The sequence below is a fragment of the Monodelphis domestica genome, chromosome 1 (genome assembly GCF_027887165.1).
Source record: "Monodelphis domestica isolate mMonDom1 chromosome 1, mMonDom1.pri, whole genome shotgun sequence".
NCBI classification, from domain to species: Eukaryota; Metazoa; Chordata; class Mammalia; order Didelphimorphia; family Didelphidae; genus Monodelphis; species Monodelphis domestica.
In genome coordinates, this window is record NC_077227.1 from 571378163 (window position 1) to 571400626 (window position 22464).

The 22464-nt window shown below is 37.1% G+C and overlaps 1 protein-coding gene across 3 annotated transcripts in view; it reads left to right on the plus strand.

Moving 5' to 3' along the window:
* Positions 1-544: 544 nt before the first annotated feature.
* SLC23A2 (solute carrier family 23 member 2) overlaps positions 545-22464 on the plus strand; it is a 106658-nt gene continuing 84738 nt past the window's right edge. Inside the window, exons 1-2 of one of the 3 annotated variants that reach the window (XM_056813459.1) lie at positions 545-974; positions 9436-9492. The gene's annotated coding sequence lies outside the window, so the exon portion shown is untranslated. The remainder of the gene's footprint in view (positions 975-9435; positions 9493-22464) is intronic. The other 2 variants (XM_056813461.1, XM_056813462.1) reach the window with 2 other exon arrangements.

The window sequence follows — 22464 nt, forward strand, 5'->3', positions numbered from 1 at the left end:
GAATGCTGCATATAGACCAATAACAATTAGGAGAGTGTGGGCACCCCAGAGAGTTTGGGTTATTCTTAGGAACGCCTTCAGCCCCAAGTCTGGCAGGTGTAAAGGCAAAGCGAATTTAAATTTAGAAGTGGCAACCCTTCTAGGAGGGGGAATTCACAAGGAGGATCTGGAGAGATGGGACGGTGTAGGAGGCTAAGGAGACTGAACTGGGATCACTCAAAATTTGAGATAGACTGCCTCTCAGCTCCCGTTTCCAGGGTTTGGGATTCAGGGCCGGGGCTGGGGCATATTGGGCAGTAATAAAGGAATCTAGCCTCCATGGCTATAAGAAAAATAAGGAAGAAAACCTTAAAGTGTAGGGTCCAGTTCATTTGGGGTGGGAGGGTTAGTAATGAGAAGAGCGGGGCTGGAAGAGGAGGAAGATCAGGGCGAAAAGGGCAGCGGCAGGGGAAGGATTTTGGTGGGGGGGTGAAGGTAGGAGTGAGGGGAGAGGCGGAGCTGCCGTGGGCGGGGGGAGGGTGCTGACGAAATTGGGGCGGTGAGAGGGCGCCGCGCGTGCCGGCGCGCGGAAGAGGGGGCTGGGCGGGGAGGCCGGGAGGGGTGTGTGTCGTGGGGGGTGTGTGTGTGGAAGGAGGGAGGGGAGGAGGCCGCGGCGGCGGCGGCGGCGGCGGCTGGGGGAGGGCTGGGGGGTTTGGCTTCCCCGCGGCCTCCCCCGCCTCCTGCCCTCCCCTCGGCGGCGCCATTTTGCAGGCGGCAGCAGCAGCGGCAGCGGTAGCAACTGCAACAGCAGCGGCAGCGGTAGCGGCAGCGGCAGCGGCAGCGGCAGCGGCAGCAGCAGTAGCAGCGCCAGCGGCAGCAGCGGCGACTGAAGGCGGTGGAGGTGGAGTGGGAGCAAGAGCAGGAGCAGGTTGAGAAGGAGACGCGGCTCCAGCTCCGGGAGAGGCAGCAGCGCAGCCGCCGGCAGCCCGGCCCAGGTGAGAGCGAGCGCGGCGACCCCGGGCGGGGTAGGACCGGACCGCGAGCCTGGCCACCCCGCCCCCGTCTTCGACCCCGGACCGGTCTCCCCTCACCCCCTACGGCAGTCCCAGGCCTGCGCCAGCCTCGGTCCGTCGGGACCTTCAGCCTTTTCTCGCCCGTCCCCCTCTTTCAATCCGGCATCCCCGGCTCGGCAGTCAAACCCTCGACCGTCATCTAGTAAGCACCTACTATGTGCTGGTACAAAGGCTAGAGTGAAACAATGCCTGCCCGCAAGGAGCTTAGCCCCCGCCCCACGCTTCATCCGCCGGGGATCTATACCCCTCTAGCCTGCATCTTCCGGGGTGGGGGGGGCAAGCTTCCAGCCCGCATCCTCCGGTTCCTCCCCCCTCCATCCTAAAATTGCATCCCTAGATGCCTAGGCTCTGGGCGCAGAGGACCCCCTCCGGACTTCAAATGCATCCCAAACCCCTCCTCCCCCTTTTGCTCTCAAGTACATCCCTAGCCCCACTTCTTTCCCTCAAGTGCATCTCCACCGACTCCCCTCTCTCCTTTCCTTTGCCAGTCCTTCAGGGGTCTTCGACCCGCCTTTGCACGGCGTCCGCATCCCTGGCTCAGAGGTCAGATCTTCACTTGGTTACACTTGGGACTCTGATGTGTTCTCCTCCTTTCTTGTTCTCAGGGGTAAAACAAGATGCCTTCCAATCCTTCATCTTCAAGTGCATCCCATAGCCCCCCCTCCCTGACCTCGAGTACATCCCAAGGCCCTAGCTCCTGGGCTTATCCCCTGGGTCTTCGCCCTTGTCCGCATCCCTGGCTTGGGGCTCAGGTGCTCTTGGGATGCAGAAATTCTTCCCCCCTCCCCTTTAAGTGCATTCCCCGGCCAGGACCCGTCTTCTTGATTCGGGTTTCTGGGCCCCACTTCCCTAGTATCATCCCTGTGCCCAGGTTTGCCTCCCGTTCTGCCGGAGGCCGAGGCCCCCCTTCCTGTATCTTGTCCTCGGATCACCCTCTCCCCTTTCCTCCGCAGTCCTCCCAGGCGCTGGGTCCCGCACCCCATCTCTCTGCCTCTCTTTACCCCTCCTCTCGCTGGTGTCTCGGTGTCTTGTCATCCTGCCCAGCTCTTGCTTCCTTCTCTGCCCTCCTGCGCTGGCCTCCCGGTGTTGCTGCATTATGCCGTCACCCCCCCCCCCCCCAATCCTGTACTGCTCATCTTCCTCACCCCCCCCCCCAAGAGAATCAGAAAAGGATGGCGCATTCCCCAGCCGCCTACACTGAACTGTCACCCTAGCCCAGTCTCTAGTCATGTGTCCTGATCCCCAAGCCAGTCTGCTCTCTCATCTGCTCCCATCCAGACCCACAGATCTCCCCATTGGCCTTTCCCCTCCCCTCATGGTTCTGTTCTGCCTAAGAGCCTTGTCTTGATGGCCAGTTTTTTGGTTAACCCTTCTAATCTTTCCAACCTAAGTTTAAACCCTATTTCCTTTTCTCTTCCACCCCACCTTCTCTGTTATCCACATTGCCTCTATCAGCTCTCATTCCTCCTACCAGTATTGCTCTCTTCATGCTTCTCCATCTTTGCCGTCTGATTTTTAAAAGCCATTCACTCATGGTGACATCTGTCAACTTGCTCATTCATACCTCTTACCACCCAATTTCTAGCATTTTTTAAAAGTTTCTTTCCCCTTCACTTTCACAGCCCTTGGGCTTTTCTGATAACAGGGGAAAACCTCAGCAGCTACTAGAACTAGCAAAGCCAGCATGGTTCTACAAATGTGTCTGTGGAAGGGAAAATTGGGTCCCTTTTAAAAATCTCATCAGGTCTTTGCTGGTTCCACTATTCCTTCCTCCTGTGCAAAATCTCCCAAAAGGGGTTCTTACTCACTGTTTTTCATTCCCAAACACATGTATCTAATCCAGTTTACCTCAGAGGGGAACTCTGAGCTTGTGTAGGTGGTATCAGCTTATTCTAACATTTTATGCATGAAAGCACTGAAGGTAGTGGAAAAGGAGGGTACTTTAATTGTTCTTATTTTTCAAGTTCAAAGACTAGACCTTCAGGTAATTTTGAATTAGGATGTAAGTGTAAGTGATGCTTGTTAGGAGACTTGGACTTTAGAATTCTGACTCACCTTTGGCAGATCAATTTCAACATACCTCATCTTGTGGATTGAATATCTCGAAAATCCCTTTGAACTGTAATTTGTGTTTTTATGGAGGCAAAGTAGTATAGAAGAGAGAGATGTTAGAAAATTTGGGGATCAAATTGTGGTTCTGTCCTATACTAGCTATGCCTTGGGCAAATCACAATGAGCCTTAGTTTCCTCTTGATAAAATGTTGATAATTGACTTACTAATTCATAGGAGTTGTTGGGAAGATCAAATATAATATGTAGGTAAAGTATCTTGTAAACTTTTTTTTCATAATGATTGAATGTGCCTTTTCTCCTTATTAACCCATAAGGTTAAAAGCTGTCATCTTGTTTCTTAGTCTAATGCATCATTTTTTAGGATACTTACTATTAATTGGGCATACTAGTATTGCTAATGGGAAATTCTGGATTGTGTGAGGTGAATTATAAAATAGGAGTTAAATGTATGTGGAGGAAAATATCCTATAAGGAATTTTTGAGCCTTGTATATTTCCATTACATATTGAGCTTAGGTGCTTTTGCAAGAAAGATTTTATTTATTTTCACAGAATTGTGATGGAGGGGAACAGATGTTGTGTTACAATTCAATTCATCAAACATTTTAAACATTTTTATGTGCAAGGTGTTGAGGATACAAAGACAAGAGTAAACAACAGACTATGTACAACAGACTATGTCCTAAAGGAATTTAGGCTCATAGTTCCACAAATAAATGCCTTGGCCCAAGTCTTTCTACCGGTCCAAAATATGATGACTTTTTGTTAGTTTACCTTACCAGATCATTGGTACTTTTTAAAAGCCATGAGCAGGTATAAAGCACTTGTATGAAGTCTTGGCAGAGCTAATTTGTTTGGAATAAAACCATATCAAGAAAGTTTTGTCTACTTAGTCATAGACTTAAGAAATGAAAGGGATTCCTTTTCAGCATTCTTGACAGGTGGTCATCTAACTGTGTTTAAACACTTCTAATCACGGAGGAACTCACTATTTTAAATACAGCCCATTACCATTTTGGGCAGCTTAACTGTCTGTCAGTTCTTTAAACTGAGCTGAAATCTGCTTCCTGTAATTTTCATTCATTCTGGCAAGTTATTCTCATTGAAACTGTACAATATTCCCTTTTAATATTTTGAGGTTTGCAGCTATATTACTCCTACAGTCTTCTCTGAACTAAAACATACTTAATTTTTTCAGTATTTCTCATACACCATGATTTCCAGATACATCTTAAAATGTGAAAACTAGAACTAAACATATATTCTAGGTGTGGTATAACCAGTTAAGACTTCTTTATTGTGGAAATAAGCCTTTATTAAAATAGCTTAAGATCTTATTAACTCCACCTCTGACTTTTGGAGCAGTGTTCCAAACAATTTTTTTTTTTGCCCAAACTGGGACCAATTTCTTCTAATATCTTATGATTGCTAATCAAGTTTCTCTGCCTGATGCATGTGGGAATTTAAAAAATAGCTGTATTAGAGTCCTTTTCATCTTGTACTTTCTTTCAAATAGCTTCTAGGCAATTTAAGTGCTTTCTGACTCTGACTGACTCATTTAAGCTGAATTTAATTATGTTAGAATTGTTTCAAGAAATTCTCATAAAAGTTAAAAGTAGGAAAGGATTTTGCTTTGCCTCAGTTAAATAATGTATGCACTCACCCAATACTATCAGGCTCTTTATATTGGGGGCAAGGTATGTGTCCCATTTATATAAAAACTGAAATCTTAAATGGCAACTGGATCCTAGTCTCAATTTCTTTAAAGATTAGTCTAGGAAACTTGTCTGTCTACACAGGTGGTTTAATTGAAGGGATCTTGCTACTGATTTGAATTGAAAGCTAACAAGAGTATAGTAATGCCTTAAGTTAGTATGGTACCATTCAAAATCCTATCATGTAGTTTCTCAATTTAATCTCATAGGCTTTATTACTAAATGACATTTTAGAAAGGCAACTTGGTGTGATAGAGGACTTGGTTAAGTTCTTTTTTAAACTATTAGGACAAGTCACTTTACCTTTCAGTGCCTTAGCCGAATCTGTATACCTGTGAGCATCCACACAGGGAGTCCCTCTCCACTCCCCATCGAAATCACAAGTATAGACCGTCTCCCATTTCCTCTTCCCCATATGTACATATTAGGTAATTGTAATTCTTCATTATCCCTTTACCAAACTCTTTTTTCCTCCCTTAACCCCTAAAAGGGGAAAATTTTTTTTTAGACATTTGGATTCTCTCAAATACTACTTAAGTTTATCTCCATTCTCTTACTAATCTAGTGCTCTCAGTTCCAGAAGTCAAGTCTCTGACTTGTATGTTCTAATGCTATTTTAATATAACCTATTTATTTGTTTTCACTTATAGTTTACATTATCTCTTTGTGTATTTAGTTCTTTATTTCCTTTTAACTCCTCTTTACTTTACCCCCATAACATCTCTTTTTTTCCAGCCATTTCTATATCTCGGGCTCCAAGCTGTTTTCCCAGAACTCATATATCTAAATCTTGTAGTTATTAGAACTCCTGCTACCATGGACTTGTTTTTTTTTTCTTGCCTTTGTTTCTCTAGATGTTCTTCCTTGGACCCCAGACACAGCTATTTCCTCTAAAGAAGATCCATCCTGTTTTATTTTCCCATCTGGGGCTGTACCATCCCCACCATCCCTTATATTTATATTTACTTGCAAACCTCTTCATCATTAAGTTGCATCATAGTATCTGTAGTGAAGAGAGAATTGACCTCAAAGTAATAAGACCTAGATTCAACCCACATTAGACTCATGCTGTGTGACCTTGAGTAAGTCCTGAGAAGTCTGTAGGCAACTCTCCAGGATTGTAGTTTCACAAGAGGTGCTTGACTTATATTGGTAGAGGGAGATCTCTCAGTTGGGAGTTCCCTGTACTAATGAAATTATAGGTCCTTAACTTCAACATTCATTCCTAGCTACCTTGGTTTTCCAAAAGTTGTTCACTTTAATCGCTATATGTGGTCTTTTTTCTTACTTTTTTTTACATTTTTCTTACTTCTCCCTTTTGATAGTTTTATTTATTGTCTTATCATTTGTAGCCCCAAGTGGCTTTTCTGTATTTGAGGCAGATGTTGTAAGCTTGGTTTTATTTCCTCATTTATTTTGGGTTCTAGAAACTGACTGGACTGTGTGCCTTCTCTTTGTCATGCTTTTGAGAAGTTATACAATGTCTTTCCTTGGCAGGATTCATTACTGGGTCCTTGTTCTCTGCACCTGGAACTCTGCTTCTTAGGCATCTTCTCTATGGCTTTTCTTTGGCTGTTGTTCACTTGTGTGAGCTAAGACTTTTCTCTGTCTCTAAATGTAAAAAACACTCGATCCATCATGAGTCCTGTTCAAGCCTATCTCTTATTTAATTCTTCAGTTTCCAAGCCAGTTTACATTTCCTGGGATCTCCCCAACTTATTGCCAGCCTTATCCATTGTTTGGTTCCTGAAGAGAATCAAAATCAGCATGGCAAAGTTTCCATGCTGATTCTGATTCTCTTCAGGAACCAAACAATGGATAAAGTGGCTGCTTCTACTTAGTGGGCAGGTGAATTTTGATGGAGCACCTTTTTAATACCATGAAAGTTTTCAGTGCTCTGGAAAGTTCATCCAGTTTAGAGTTACAGGACCTGAATCTGAGCCCTGGTATTGCCACTGGCATGACTTTGGACAGCTAATTTGCCTTTTTGAGACTCAATTTTCTTAGATAATCTTGAAAGGACCCTTCCACCTCAAAACCTAGGACTCTAGCTCTCTCCTTTATCCCAGTTTGCTTTTTCATTTAATTCTTGAAATCCATAATGTGATAAGGACAGATATCTCCACTGTACAGATAACAAAATTGAGACCCAGAGACTCAAAATGACTTGCTCAAAGTTATTTAGCTAATAATCATTCTTTGCTTTTCATCAAGGGTCTACAAAGCTTTTTCATTTACATTATGTCCCTTGATCCTTCTGAACTAAAGGAGAGTGGTAGAGGTCAGCAGTGGTAATTGTGGTGGCAGTTACAAGTCATAACAGGCTACAAGAAACAATTGAGTGTCTTCTGCTAGACTGTACATTTTGTGAGTGCAGGGAACCATATTTATGTATGTTTTTATTTAGTTGAGGCTTAATAAGCATTTGTTGTGCGACTGTATGAGGTAGTCAGGATGATTATGGCAAATATTAGCAAAAGCCACTTCCTTTTATACAAAGGAGTACAAGAGCACAGAAAAACTTAAGTGAGTCAGGAAGGGAGGGCAGAGTGAACTCCAGCTGAGGTACATTGGTCATTACACTATATAACTTGCTACAACATCAGCTTCTTCAAAGGATTTTACTCCCTCAGGAAGTTTTTTTTCTCTTTATAAGAATTCTCTGCTTTTGTTAAACTGAGTCTTTACATCCTTGAATTAATATTAAAATTTTCCTATGATACTTGTCCCTTTTTGTAGTAATTGAGTTTGGAAGCACATAGTCTAGAAAAAAACCCTCTGATTCTTGTCTTTAGGAACATATCCACTTTAGCACAGACAAATCACATAATACTATTTATCAGAACGAATACTTTGTTAATTCAAGGATCTCTGTTAGAAAATTCATTGCCTTGTAGCCAGCCTGGTGATGATCACTTGTCTTTGCCTTAGCTAAACATGTATATCTAGTTCATCATCAGGCCTGTCCACATTAAGGAAGGGGAAAATGGTCAACATTCTATGCTGTCTTGGACCTTTGTTTTCTTCTACTATCTTTCCTTTGTTATAGTACCTATTCCTCTAGTTTCAGTGATATCTTCTTTGGGAATGACCACCAAATCTACTGCATTGGTACTAGTATAGGTTAATTCTCAATACAGTACTTACACCTAAAGTGAGAGCTCTTTGTATGGAGGCAGGGGAACGTATATGTATACATAGGTATGTATAATACCTACACTGAAAAATAATTCTACAATATTATCTTGCTTTTAAAAAGTTTTATTGATTCTGAATTATTTCAGAATTGATTCCGAATATATCTCTTCATTTCTGAATATATTTCTCCCCTCCCCAGCGAACTATCTCTTGTAACATAAAGGAAACAGCGTTGCCTTATAAAATAAATGTAATAAAGTAAATAGCGTTACCTTATTAAAAATTCAGTTCATTTCAGCCAACATTGGACATTGATTGCATGCAAGGCACTGTGCTAATGGGTAGTATAAAAAGCAATGTCTTTCTTCAAGGAGCTTATGTTCTACTTGGGGCTAGAAGATATTTACCTATTTCCTTGTGTAATTATAAGTTAAAAGGAGGGAAAATTTTATTGTGAAATATCATTTGCATTTCTTTCAATTCAAGTAAAGATATTTTGATCATTGCTCTGTCATATCACAAAGAAAGCAGTAGTGATCAAAATGAACTAAAAATAAGAATTTGATTAGAAGATTAACATAGGTTTTATATAAGTAAGCTTTATGTGAGGAGTTGTGCCAATTTCAAAATAATATATATCTTTTATCTTCCTTTAGGACCCTAAGACATTACATTTCTATTTGCCAGATATCCAGGAAATCCTAAATTTTAATCCTGCCCAGACAAGCCCAGATCTTCATTACTAGCTATGGGTCACTGATTTGAGTCTCAGCCTCAGTTTTCTCATCTCTAAAAATGGAGATAGTAATGGCATTTTATCTCATAAACCTGTTGAAAAGTTCAAGGTTTTTTGAATAAGAAGGGATATTTTCCATATCATGTTTAAAATAATTGGAGGTTTTCTCTTTACTTTCCTCACCTGCTGATATAATTAGTACTTGGTAGAAGAAAACCATGTTTTCATGATCTTGCCAAAAATATATTTCTTTAATCTTGACTTCACTAAAAAGTAGCTTTAGATGTTTTTTCTGGTCATGAACACAGTCCTAATAATAGGAAAAATGTAATAAAAGCTTCTAGAAGATAATGTCTGTGATAGATGTGATTTGCAGTATTTTTCTTTTTAAATATTCTTTGTTTATGGGTTTTTTTTTTTTTAGCAGTGTGAAGAATGGTCGAGCAGATTATGTAGAAAGCTCATGGATCTTATTCTAATGATTAGGTATTTGGGGAATGTAGGATACTGGATAAAAAACAGCCTGCAAAGGCTTTCTAATGGAAACATGATTTATTTAGGCCCCTTCTCTTACACGAATTAGAAAGGATTGAATTGGTAAAGGAATATTTTGATTCCATTGAAAACCTATGCATATAAAATATTTTATATATAACATTTATAAGATAATATTGACTTGGAAAGGAAGTGCAAAAAATTAAATGTTGTTTTGTTTTCCTCAGACAGAAGAATCGGGAAACTGACAGAATATAGAGTTGCTCATCATGATGTAGTAGAAGGTAGGATGGAAATTAATTCTTTCAATCAAAAAAATTTTTGCTTGTCCAATGGATAGTTTTATTAATAGAATTTGCTCATGAAACTTCACTTACATGAGAATACTACATTCAATATTTTTATATCCGTTCCATCTGAATCTTTCCCCAAGATATAAGGCTGTAATTTTTATTTATTTTTTTATAGGAAATGTCTCCAATCATAAAAGATAAAGAAGGGAGCCTATCATATTATAACTTTTTATTTTTTAACTGGGTTTTATAATTTTTCATTTGTTTATAATATAATTTCAATATATAAACATATATATAATACATTATAAAATTTTATAAACTATGAATTTGAAAAGATATATTTTTAAGAATAAATGTTTATTGACATCTTTTGTTTTACATCCCCTACATTTCCCTCTGTAATCTTCTCTTACCCTCTCCCAGAGAGCTATAGAAAGTTATTAATAAAAGTTGAATTTTGTAAATGTTCGTATTGTAAGGGGGAAAAGGGGATTAATTTATATAAAGGTTGGACTGGATTATTTAAGAGTGTGGTTGTCAGGAATTTATATTAATTCCAAAGAGATTTATTTACAAAATGTAGAAAGAGTGAAGTAAGGAAAGTCAGAGAAAGGATAGGATAAAATATCTAGCCTAAGAACTAAGCTATTTACTTCTGGCCCCTAGCCCAACCTGAACAGGGAGAGTTGGTTCTTAGCTGGCCTCAGCAAAGTGAGGACCTGGGGAAAAACTCTCAAGAGGCTAATCTCTCCTGAGGCTAGTTTCTTCAGAAAATATCCTGGAAAGGAGTCAGCTCTTTTACTCATCATGTGTCAGTTCAACAGTCTCATCAGGAACAGGGTCTCAGGTCTAGTCAGCAGATTTCTCCTTCAGTCATTTGGAAAAATGAAGAAGTCCCCTCACAGGAAGTGACTGTTCCTTTTAAAGACACTTCTTTTGTGTCACTTCCTGTGTCTTCCTCTACTTTTTATGTTGACAAATTATAGTCTAAAACCTTGCTTACCGACTGCCCAGGAGGCAGTCAGTTGATTCTGATTCATCACCCCACTATTGTACACGTGGGTCACAGACCTCCCACTTAATGATTAAGTGGGATGTTTACACTTTTGGTGATTAGATCTAAAAAAATGGGCCCATTCAACTTTAAGTAGGGTGTTCTAAAAATAGGCAGGGGTTGTAATTTTAATCTTCACAGTCAGGGGAGAATTAATTTTATTCTTTACAATATTCAAAGTTTTCTTTCTTTCCTGGGCTTTTAACATAGTCATCTTGGTCATGCAATAAATATGTAGTGTGGATATAAAGGAAACATTATGATGGCTTTTTTTTAAAGGATTTTTATCCTTTGACCCTTTAAACTTATAGCAACAGCTCTAAGACAGAAGGACAAAGGCTAGGCAAATGGGGGGTTAAGTGACTTGCCCAGGGTCACACAGCTAGGAAGAGGCTGAGGCCAATTTTGAACCCAGGACTTACCTATCTCTGACTCAATTCACTGAGCCACCTTGCTGTCCCTGACAGTTGTTTTGAATCAGAAGAACTGTTAACGCACACTATGAATTAATTTTTAACTTTACACTGAAATTTTCTTAAAGATCTAGAAAAAAATGTTCTTTAGTGGTTGTTTACTTTTTAATGCACACTAAGTTCACTCTTTTTTTTTAAACATACATCAAATGAGAAATTTTTTTTGTTTGATTATGTTGTAAAACATAAAAAAATAGCATTAAGAGTTTCTGCATATATCTTAGATGATGACAGTTTGAAACATTTTGCTTTTCTTTATTCCCTTGCCAGCCTTCTTAAAATTTCTTAATTCCCTAATGATACCAGATTTTTTTGGGTGTTTCTTTTAAACCCTTACATTCTATCATAGTTTTAAGGCAGAAGAGTGGTAAAAACTAAGCAGTGGGGGTTAAGAGACTTGCCTAGGGTCATATAGCTAGGAAGTACCTGAGACCAGATTTGAAGGCAATACCTCTCATCTCTAGACCTGGCTCAATCCACTGAGCCACCTAGTGGTATCCCCTTTTTGGGTCTTTTTAACTCTCCTTCCTCTAGTTCAGATTAGGATGAGGGTTATGAGAAATCTCCTTCTACTGGTTATTTTTATTCTCACATACTTCATTTATGAAAAAAGCGATTTCTTTCCTATGTTATTCCATTTTTTCCCCTACATTTTTTTTCTCTTAAAACCTTCAGAACAACAAAAGCACCTCCCGGTTTTGGGGTTACATTTTTGAACTCCTGTGACCTTTGAAGACAGATTCTGAAGATGCATTTGTCTTTTCTCCTTATGGAATGTAAGAAGTTCTTCATTGTTCTCTTCCAGTTCTAATATATTCACCTTTGTAGGTTGCTCTTGACTCTTGTGTTTTTGTTTCAAAGTTTCTATTCAATTCTGGCCTCAGGAATGTTTGAAAGTTTTCTAGTCTGTTAAAAGATCTGCTTATTTACTTTTAGGATTTCACTTTGCAAGGAAAATTATCCTTGGTAATAAGATATTGCCTTGTGGAATATTATATTCCAAGATTTCTTTCTTTTATATAATTGCAGCTTAATCTTGTCACTGTGTTTCATTAGTGTCTGTTTCTTTTAGTAGATTACTGATAGATTCTATTTTTACTTTGCATTCTGGTTCTCTTAGATATGGACAGTTAGTTTATATAACTTCTCTAATTATAGACTTTTTTATTTGATCATGGTTTTTAGGGAGTTTGATTTTTTTTTTTAACCCTTACTTTCTATCATAGTTTCAAGGCAGAAGAGTGGTAAAAGCTTCAGGAAATTTTTCTGCCCTTGTTCTAAGCTATTCAAATTTTTTTCCTCTGGAACTCTGATTTTACTTTCTCTTGCTTCATTTCCAGGTACTCTTGAATTTTATGTGGAAGGGCTTTTTTTCTCCTCTCAGGCCATTCTTCTGGTATGTTCTCTTCAGAGTGATTGGTGGTCAGACTTCTACAGGCTGGGGATGGGAAAGCTCTGCAAGCTTTCTGCTACTTTTCTCTTCCCACAGGCAGACGGCTCAATCCCATGGATCTCCTATCTGGAACATTACCTCTTCCAGTTCTCACCCAAACATCTCTTGTTATAATGGCCCATGCAGGCTTTGAGGCTGTTCACCTTTGCCCAGGGCCCCTGGTGGGATCCACTTGCCAAGGGCTGCTGCCTTTATGTGCAGTTCTGGTCTAGACAGGAGTTCACAGTTGTTTCTCTTTTGGGTCTTTTTATCAGTGTGTGCTCAGATGCTTTTTAAAAAAATCTTGAGTGGATGTGGGAAAGCTAGGCTCCCTATCATCTTTCATATCATCTTAACCAGAAATCTTTGAAACTTAGTGTTTCTGTTATATATTTAGTCTGATCATCTCAGATGGAAGTGATTAAATATTCTTTGAATTCTTATTGTACCTATTTCCTATTTTTTTGGGAAACATTTCTATTGCATATAAAGAGTATGAGTATGCTTGTTTTGATATCTTCCTCTAGATTGTAAACTATTCGAAGGCAAATGTTATGCTTTGTTTATATTTTTTATATTGTCTTCCCCAGTATTTACTTCAGTGTTATAATTTATCCTTGAATTTAAATATAGGGTTTAAGATTATTAGCTTAGAATTACACTAAGACTTTTGGAATACTCTGTATATGTTAAAAGAAATGTCTAACCTTATTTTTAAGGATTGATTCCCCCCCTCCCCTTTCTTCCCCCATTCCAGATCTTTGGGAATATATTTTTCTAATTAAGAAAAAAATTATAGCTGTTTAAACTTATGAATTTAGTAGCATTAACAAAACCAATTATGAAGTTCTGTTGAGTGATAATTCAATGTAATGGAAAGAATACTGGAGCAGGAGTCAGCATGCCTGGGTTTTAGTCCCACCTTTTCCTTTAACTATCTCTGTATAACCTTGAGCAAGTTCTGTAATTTGGGATGAGGGACATAGTAAATAGAGTGACGGGCTTGGAATCAGGAAGAAGTAAGTTCAAATCTAGTCTCAGATACTTATTACTAATTGTGTGACTGGGTAAGTCACTTGACCCTTTTTTACCTCACTCACTTTACTATAAATTGGAGTTAATAGCAACCACCTATAAGAATTATTGTGAGGATCAAAAAAAATACATACATACATATATATATATATATATATATATATATATTTTATAAACCTTTACCTTCCGTCTTAGACTCAATACTGGGTATTGGTTCTAAGGCAGAAGAGTGATAAGGGCTAGGCATTGGGGGTTAAGTCAGTTATCCAGTCACACAACTAGGAAGTGTCTGAGGCCAGATTTGAACCCAGGACCTCCTGTCTCTGGGCCTTTCTCTCAATCCACTGAGCTACCCAGCTGCCCCTCTATACATATATATTTTAAAGCTTCTGGCACATAGGCATTTACTAAATGCTTTTTCTGAAGCATAGTTTCTTCATATGTAAATGAAGGTCATTGGACTAGATTATTGGTTTCCACTCTTGGGTGACAATCCAAATTAGAGTTGCCATGGGTTTATGGCATGATTTTTTGTGAGAAAAAATCTATATTCCCTAACTTTTTGTTCAAAAATAGAATAGAATGTATAGCTTTTTTAGGAATGGAGGGATTAATCTGGAACAAGCCAACTTTAAGATAAGTTCTTTCTCCAGCCATCTGAGCAGCATTGTCAGTGATATCAGTATTATAATATTCTTTCTTACAAATAGCAGGTGGCATCTTCATATTTGTTTCCCATGCTGCTACTGGAGAAGGAAGGAATAAAGTACTGAGTATTTGTTTCATGTGTAGCCTGCTGATTAAAATATATTTTTCATTGTGAAAATTGTTATGTAAATTTAAAACAATTTTCATTTTTTTCTTAGTTCTTCCTATTACAAGCCATATTTATGTCAAATTTAGAATTGCAAAGAGGAATGAATGGCAATGACTGCCTTTTTTAAGGGCCCCTTCAGATAAAAACTCATGATTTTTAAGCCTTTTTGGAAGTACAGTGGCATATTATAGCTATTTATCTATTTAAATGGTATTATAGTTATTTTAAGGATTAAATGATTTATTTTCAATAAGTGTTAATTTTATTTCCTATCTATTTCCCTTCTCCTTAGTGGAGAAAAATATAACAAATTTAGCAGGTCATATAAAGAACTTGATAGATAAAATCAGGTCTTGACTTATTTATAGGTTAGACAATTTTTTTTCTAAAGTAATATTCTTTTATTGGCCTTTTTCAGAAGCTCTTGAAGATATTTGAATATATATGTTTGTAATATGTATATGCTATACTTTGAAGTTAAATGCTAGTTTATATTTTCTTTGCATATACTGGCATAGGCTAAGAAAAAGTTGGGTAAAATTTTTCTTAGATTTTAAGTTCTCATTGTAGATAGCTGATTTGAGCAGGATTTCTTTCCTTTCTTTTTTCAAACTATCCCTGGTCTTCTTAGAAATGATTTTTGTAGGGATAATGCTTGAATTACTTGCCCAAGAAGGACCTTCTTATGAATCATGGAGAAAGTATTGAAGACTTATTGAAAAATATGGACAAGAATGATAAAAGTTGAGAAGTTGCTATTAATCTGATGTATTGCTAGAAGTAGTACCTATATTAATGAAATGATAGACAAATGAAAATATCATTTTAGTCACAAATGCTTTTAAAAACCACAATGAAGCATGGAAGGAAATCCAGAAGGCACAAAATTGGGTTTGCCAGGATGGTGGTGATGATTCTAGGGTGTTCAGGCCAGGTGATAGAAACCAGATTTGTGTATGGTATCTTTGAGAACTTTGAGCCAACACATTGATGCCTTTAATCAGGAGGTAACATATTTTTTTGGACCTTGTTGCTAGATTGCTGGCTGTGATAGAGACCCTCAATGTTCCTGTTGGGCTCCATGATTTTTTTAAATTTCAGTTTTCCCTTTTGTGCCTTGTGATGGGCTTTTTTATCTTCCCTTTGTATCATGTTATAGTTGAGTTGGAGCTAACTTTCTTCTATATATGTATGCCCTTTAGATTGGAAATTTTCATTTATCTTCCTTTTTTCTTGCATGTGACCAGTGTTTGGAGTAACAACAAATAACAGATTTATTTCATTTGTTTTGATGCCAGTCTTGTTTGATTTTTTTTTCTTTTTCGTTTTTGGACTAGAGCTATGATTTCATGGATTTTTGAAGAGCTCTTGGTTTGAAAACTCCCTCCTTTGATACAATTAAGGGGTTCAGATACAATTTGTATACAACTTTGAATCTTAGAGGTACTGAGAGCTTAAAAGATTCATTCACATATCTAGTATTTATGAGACAAGATTTGAACCTGGGACAGGACTTCTTGACCCTTAAGAATGGTCCTTCATTCACTGCATTGTTTCTCCAATTATCTGTTATTACCATCAAATTTGATTCCTTCCATGTAGAATAGTCTTCCTTTTTGCCTGTCTTTGAGGACAACCTGACAATTTAAAACCTCTCATTTTCCATTGCTGTCCTCTTAAATTCTAACAAAAACTTGTTAATTAGAACCTAATTAGAATACTAAAATCTGATTTTTTTCCTGCACTGTATTTATAGAAAGAACAACTCATTTGATGAAGTTAATATGGGAAAAATGTGCAGTCTTGAGCACTTAGCTATGAGAAATCAATTTCAAGTATAAGATATAGGAGATATAACTACATAACACTTCTGAAAAAGACCTGGGAATTTCAGTGTACTCATGTGAATAGCTGATTTCCATTCTTTTTATTAGAATTTCGTTTTAATCATTTATCATGAAAAAAATCTCCAGGGAAGGATTTTTAATATTTTTGGAGATAGTTGAGCTTCAGTAATATAAACAAACTGAGCAAAAATATACATGTTTTATCTTATAGTGCTTTTTTTCCTGGGTATTGTAAACCTTTTTAATGGGACAGTTTTCATTCTGTATTTTCAGATGAATTTGAAATAGTTTTATGTAAATTTAGTGTGAATTTCAGAGAAGAAAGTTGAGTGGAAAATTAGCTAATACTCATGAGTTGTGTTTTCCCTTAAACCAGTCATGCATAATTTTGCTTTGATAAAGATCATTGGCTTATTTCCAGTATGATAATTTTTCATATTTCCAGAGGAACACAAGTTGAATTTCTGAATTTTTTAGGAGAGATAGTCATGGGACAGAAGCCCAAAGCTTCTCAGTTTATTAGCTAATAGGTTTATTTTTTTCTTTTTCTTACACTTCACTTTTAAAGGTAATATGCCACATATTTCTGTTGGAATAATTTTATACTGAATTTTTATATTGGTTTCAGAATTCAGTTATTGGTGGGTATTTAGAAAATCTCTTCCCCCTCCTTGAGACCAATTTTATAAAATTGAAAAGCTTAAGATCATATTCCAAAATTAATTTTCACCTAGATCACAGGTTCTGATTTGTCACTTGCATTTGTTGGTTTGTTAAATAAAATGAATCTTGGCTAATAATAATCCTTTTCTCTTATAATATTTTATCATACTTTTAGAATTTCTCTTGTCCTGTTTTGTAATATGGTTCACTTTTTTTCTTTCCTGTGATCTTATTTTTTGGAGCAATTTTGATTGTGCCTCACTTGTATAATTTAGTGGTAGTAAAAAAAATGGCTTCGTTTCTGTTTCTCCATTATGGTTATGGTTAAAAAAGTTTTAAATTTAGGAATTTTAGGTATCATTTTGGGAAAGAAATAAATGGGTTGTTCACTTTTTGTAGGCAAGGACTTATGTTCATTCCAGATTACTCTTAGTGTTATACTAAATTCTTTATATATCTTTGAATTAGTTAAATCTTTTGAGACTAACCCAAGACTTTGTTTAATGTTTTTTTTTTCTCAAATATAAAAGGATGAATTCCTGGTTTCTTAAATCTTCAATAAGGAGAGGTATAGAGTTCTTGAAGAATTTGATGAATGCATTTTATTCTCCGGTTCAGTCAAGATTCTCAATTGCTAGAATTGGAATCGGCTAACCTGGGCTTGAATCCCCAGCTCTGCTTATTTAACTACATTTGTGACTTTGGGAGAAGTACTTAATTTCTCTGGGCTTCAGTTTCATCTTCTGTAAAGTGAGTGATTTAGACTAAGGTTTAGTTCTAAAATAATGTAACTGATTAAGATAGTGTATTTGAATATGTAGTTGTTAATGTTGAAATTTGAATATGAAAGGCAGAGCTAAAATAGGGAATAGAGAGTCAGATCATAGAATTGAATTAGTATAAAACAAAATGGAGATTTCTTTCACTTTTTATATAACAGGACTTCTTCAGTCTGGCCCCAAGGATTCGAAGCTGACCAAAGAAATGTAGCAATATCAAGAAATCCTGACCCATAGAAATGATTGTATAGTTATATTCTAGATCATCTGGAGCTTTATGAATATGTTCCTAACCTTATGGATGGTAGCCAAATTATTCTGATAGTCCTTGGTACTTTGATTTTCTGCCTTTAATTTGACATAAATTAAGTTACTCTAAACAGCTTATCATCCTAATGAAATGCTTAGATAATGCTAATGATAGGGTCATTATGGTCTGTTATTTGACTCAAATTTTATGTTGGGGATCTTGTACAATATATGTATAGATGTGCAATATGTAAATAGTTTTATTATGTAAACTATATGTAAATATGTAAAATAACCCTTACTGATTATAAGTTAGGCATTAAATACTTGTTCTTCCTCTTCCTGTAATTATATTAGAACATTTGTTAAGCGTCTGTGTGCAAAGACATTGTACTGGACAGTCAACAAACATTTGAGGGCCTACTCTGTGAAGGGCACAACATAACCATCATAGATTATATAAAAAGTCATTAGAGTATTCCAGTTCTTGAGGCACTTTAAATTTTGGCAGGAAGGAGGAGAATGCAAAAAAATGTATTTACATTAAGAGGGCATCATTACTAATTACCAAGTGATGGGTGAGATAAACAAGTGATGCTTTAATGATGATAACAATGCCAAGTGACTTATTCAAGGTTATAGAGCCAGTACCAGAGCTCAGGTCTTCTAATTTCTATCCCTTTGCTCTCCATACCATTTGGTCCATCAGTAGTAATTCTAGTTTTCCTTCTCTTTATCACCGCCCTTCCCAGTCCTCTTTCCACAGCATTAAAAAAAAAAAGTAAGTGGTATTCTGAGAAATAGTACCAATAATAAACAATCAAGATTTTGATTTTAATTTTTAGGATTTTTTGTAGTCAAACAAAATAAATTCTCATATTTGTTGTGTTAAAAAAGTGTCTGTCTCATTCTGCATCTTGAGTTCACCATTTCTGTCTGGATGGTGAATAGTATTGTTTATCATTGATTGGATTGTGATCATTGCTGCATTAATCAGAGCTCAAGTGTTTCACAATTGTTTGTCTTTACAATGTTGTTTAAATTATTTTCCTTGTTTTGTTCTATCAACTCATACAACTCTTCCCAGTTTTCTTTGAAACTGCCTTTCCATTTCTTACAGCAGTGATGTCAAATTCAAATAGAAACAAGATCTCTGCAGAACATGTAAAAAGCTACAAATTTAGATTTTAGAAATTTAGAAAGCTACAAATTAATGTAATCTATGTTGTATTTTTATTTCATTAAATACTTCCCAATTAAATTTTATCTGCTTGAGGCTGCACTTGCTCATTTTGACATCTCTGCCTTAAAGCATAGCAGTGTTTCATTATATTTGTATAACATAATTTGTTCAGCCATTCTCCATTTCACAAATCTCTTCTTTTTCTTCCCTAGTTTTTAGGTCTTTGCCACAACAAAAATTGCTATTAGAAATATTTTTGGACAGAAACGACCTTTTCCTCTTTTATTTTCTTTCTTTGGGATGCAGGTCTAGAAGTGGTTTTGCTGGGTCAAAGGATATGTATGGTTTAGTAGTAACTTTTGGACCATAGTTCCAAATGGTGCCATTTCACTGCTCAGTTTCAGATATTTAGAAAGTAGTTGGAAATGTAAATATGGCTAGAGATGGATTAGGAAGTATGAACCATGGGATAGTTGATTTTGGATTGCCCTTATAAGACTGAGCCCCTAAATGAAATCTCTTTTAAAGGAAAAAATCCAATAGGCATTTGCCAGAAAGTGATACAATTGACCCAGGTTTTATGCAAGCCATTTAGGGGGAAAAGTTTTGCCTGTATTTGGACCAGTAAGCCACTTTGATAATAGCTAACATTTATGTGAAGCTTTATATAAATTATTTCATTTGATACAACTACTCTTTGAAGGCGCAGCTATCACCATTTTATGGAAAGGAACCTGAGGCCCAGAAGTTGTGACTTGCCCAGGGTTCCATAGTTAGAATTTTCTGAGGCCTGAGGTAAGATTTGGACTCTTAGATCTTCTCCACTTCAAGTTTAGCATTGTTTCCACTGTAACCTTTGATTTCCTGGAGGCTCAGTTTTCTTAATCCTTCTCTTCCTATAGTCTTACCTCCCAGAGGCCCCATGTAGGACCAGTCACCATAATAAAGAACACTATCTTTACCTCTTGAGTTTTCTCCTCTTTTGGAATGCACTTTACTATTCTCTTTTGCCAAGATAAATCAGGCCCATTCTTCCCAAGGCAAGTCCTTCTCTGGTGAAACCTCATATATCTGTTCTGATGATACTTCCCTGAATCTTTACAGTATTTTGAGGTTACACTCATAGGGGAACATTTAACTGTAAACTCTCTTTAGGCAATCTTGAAATTGTTCCATATTCATTAAGGCTATTATCTGAGCCAAGTGGATTGCAAACTCCTTCAAGGCAGGAACTTTGTCATGAATAGCTGCAGCTACTACAGGGCCTTATGTAATACAGCTTTAAGCATATTGTATACACTTACTGAATGTATGTTGGTTTGAGAAGTTTTACTTTAGGGTTGAATCTAGAAAATGTACAGGTGGGAGTATTCTGGTGAGATAAAAAAATGCCAGTTGTTTGTTTGCAACATCTTAAAAAACAAGTATGCGTGATCCATGATGACTAAAAACTTGTGCCTCAGCATTCATTTTAGTGTCAAGGGATATTTATTTAATTGGTGGTAAGATTAACCACTTTACTTCAATGTCACTTGAGTAGCCCATTTTGGATTGATGAACAGCCACAAAAATTGTAGGGCCTAAATTTCATAAACTAAGATATGACTAGTGCCAAGAGAATTACTTTAGTTTCTTTCTATATTTAACTATTTTTGAATGGGCCCTGGCTTTATCTACAACTTTGGTGTTTTTCTATTATTTTTTCTAGTTATGTACACTTGCACATGCTATTCAAATTCAAATTCACTTCTTACAAAATCAGATAAAGTAAATAAAATATTTAGATGTTTGTTTTGATTGCTAGCATCAAAAGAAGTAAATATTTACCAAGGCATATTAGTTAGTTTTATAACTAATGTAAACTTTGATATTGGTTACAAAATTTACTTAACAAGGTGAGGAAAATGGAATAGTTTTGTAACTTATCATGAAGATTTCCCAAGTTGGTTTATTTTATTTATCAATACCTCAGTGTTGAAATAAGAACAGATATTTGTAAACTGCTTAAGATTGTCTAGTGAGTTGGAGCATAAAAATTCATTTTAATAATTTGTTTAATCACAGTGTCTTAAAATTCTTTTTCTATATGCTTATTAATCATGTAGGACAAATCAGAACATAAAAAACCTGCAGTTTTAGAAAATGACAGGATTAGGGCCACTTGGTAACCCAGTGGATTGAGAGACAGGAGGTCCTGGGTTCAAATTTGGCCTCAGACACTTCTAGCTGTGTGATCCTGGGCAAGTCACTTAACCCCCATTGCCTAACCCTTACCACTCTTCTGCCTTGGAACCAATACAAAGTATTGATTCCAAGATGGAAGGTAAGGATTTTTTAAAAAATGACAATATTAAACCAAATGTGCAAGCTATACCTGACTGACTACTTATCTGTGTCTTTCATTTTTGTCCAAATTCTGGGCCCTTGCCTTTCATTTGAAGAGTTTCTGGTTATTCAAAGAATTTCAGCTTTTTTCGTTGAGGATGAAGGGGTTTATGATTGTGGGCTTATATGCCTATTGGGCATGCATCATTCATTCCTCCCCTTCTTGTGATAAATGTGCACATACCACCAAATTACTGTGTCCTCTGCTAACTCTGGTACAATGGAAACTAAAGATTTAAATTTCTTAATGCTAACAATCAAACTTGATTAATTAAAAATCATGCACACATTCGCTTATTATATCTTTTGGATAATATGAACATCAATCCCACTAGGAACAAACAATGAATCAGATTTCTTAGGACTTCCATTTATTGGATCTCTTACCAGGATCTCATAAGACAAGGCTCCCCTCATGAAAACCAGAGGCCATGTGTTTCCTGAGATGCTCAATCTGGCAAGTCTCATCATTAAGTCATTACTGCCATCAAGTGAACACTGCCAGGTGCCAGGACACAGGAGCAAGTCTTAGTCTAACCCAGGCGTCTGGGACCCCCTACTGGTTTTCCTCTAGCTCTGGCTATGGGAATTAACTGATTACCTTGTGTTCTGCTTAGTGGCAAGTGACTTAGTTTGTTTACCAATTAATTTGATTGGCACCTTTATGACCAGCTAATAGTGAGGTTGTTTTCCAAATTTTTCCATCGATAGTCGGTCCTTTATCTGGCTACCATAGGTTTTAATCAGTTACTTATGAACAGACATTATGCCTATCAATATTGAAAAGATGTTATGAAAAGCATCATCACACACTTTACTACAAAATGGTGGCCTAATACAAAGTGGAGTTATGTCAAGGTGACACAATTATTTTCACACCAGCACAGTAGAGCTGAATATATATAATATTTATATAAAGTTTGGTTGACCCTTAAATTGGGAAATTTTTTGATGTGTGTATATGCTAGTATGTATATATTTATAAAATCAAGCATTTAGAGAATTGAACCTGATGATCATTTCAAGATTTTCTGATTCACTTT